At 38.4% G+C, this 1,220-nt stretch overlaps 2 protein-coding genes across 2 annotated transcripts in view; one reads left to right on the top strand and one right to left on the bottom strand.

Moving 5' to 3' along the window:
• Nucleotides 1–393, bottom strand: part of LOC119584980 — a gene marked incomplete at its 3' end in the record, with an annotated part of 8,440 nt that extends 8,047 nt beyond the window's left edge. The window contains 1 exon segment of the mRNA XM_037933588.1: nt 281–393.
• The window catches only part of LOC119584981 (solute carrier family 12 member 8-like), a 19,171-nt gene that overhangs the window by 14,255 nt on the left and 3,696 nt on the right, over nt 1–1,220 (top strand). The window lies entirely within an intron of this gene.

The raw sequence follows: 1,220 nt of genomic DNA, 5'->3' as shown, positions 1-1,220 counted from the left end.
GCTAATTTAAAACTATGATACTTATCTACCACAGTGCTCACCAGTGGGATGTAGCAAGCTTACGACGAATGTGAATTTACTGATACGTTATACAAACTTCAGACGTGTATGTTTTAATACCAATCCCATTCACGAGCATCACGCTGTTTACGTCGAACACACCATTAAGATGCGAGATATTGTCACTTGTCACTATACGTCACAATGTCTGCTTCTAATGTCCCAACAGGTTATCAAAATAGGCCCGCATGAAAATGAATAGCCTGGTACACTTCACTACCTGTTGATCCGCTTCTCAGGTCAGCTTGATAATGCTTTACGATGATATAAACAGCACGTTATGACACTTCAGACTCCGCCTGCTGTGTCTCCGTTGGTACTGACCCACACAGGAAGTGCTGCCTGTTTCTTTGATAACACTAATCTTCGCTGATGTTAGTTTTCAGTTAGTTCGTCATGGTAATACGAGATTTGTAAAGCTGATTTTGAAATACAGCATGTGATTGTATTTATGCTAATATATTTATCAATATCAATGGTAGTGCAGAAATCTGATAACTGTTGAAGCATTTATGTGATGAAAAATTCATTTCCGATGAAATGATGACACCTGACGTTTCCTATCACTGGGAGAAATGTGTAACTTTTTAATTTCCTTTTTTTGCGTCACATATATCCATTATACTTCATCAGTAACAGTGAAGGAAATCACCATTCATAGTGCTGTGCCATGTGCATCATAATGACAGTCGAAATATTATTAAAGCCTAAGGCAGGAGCGAACTAAAGTGAAAGATTGAGTACGTGAACGATAAGCTGTTCAGATATAGGTGAAGGATGCTTATATTTGGTCTCCCTATACTTATATACACTCTCTGGCCAGCGCTCTTGTGCATTTTTATACTCTACATCAGACGCTGTTCGTTATGCTCGCTAGTAAAGTTACAGTTGAATTAAAGGAACTTTATATTGTGTATTATCGTTAGCATAAGGCGACTGTTTAATACAACTATTGTTCATTTGGTTGCAGTTTTATGGCAACTTTCTTGTTCTTAGGCATGAGGAAAACTCGGTTGAAATGCGCCTCCTCATTTTGATATTGTGAAAGGCAGGCTGCAGTCAGCAGAATGGAGCCATCTCTCAGGATGAGACACAAGGGGAAGGGAAGCGAGCTAAAAGTGAATAAGGATATACACATAAATAGATGAACAAATAAATGA

The sequence above is a fragment of the Penaeus monodon genome, chromosome 19 (genome assembly GCF_015228065.2).
Source record: "Penaeus monodon isolate SGIC_2016 chromosome 19, NSTDA_Pmon_1, whole genome shotgun sequence".
NCBI lineage: Eukaryota > Metazoa > Arthropoda > Malacostraca > Decapoda > Penaeidae > Penaeus > Penaeus monodon.
This window is presented reverse-complemented; position numbering and strand designations above follow the sequence as displayed.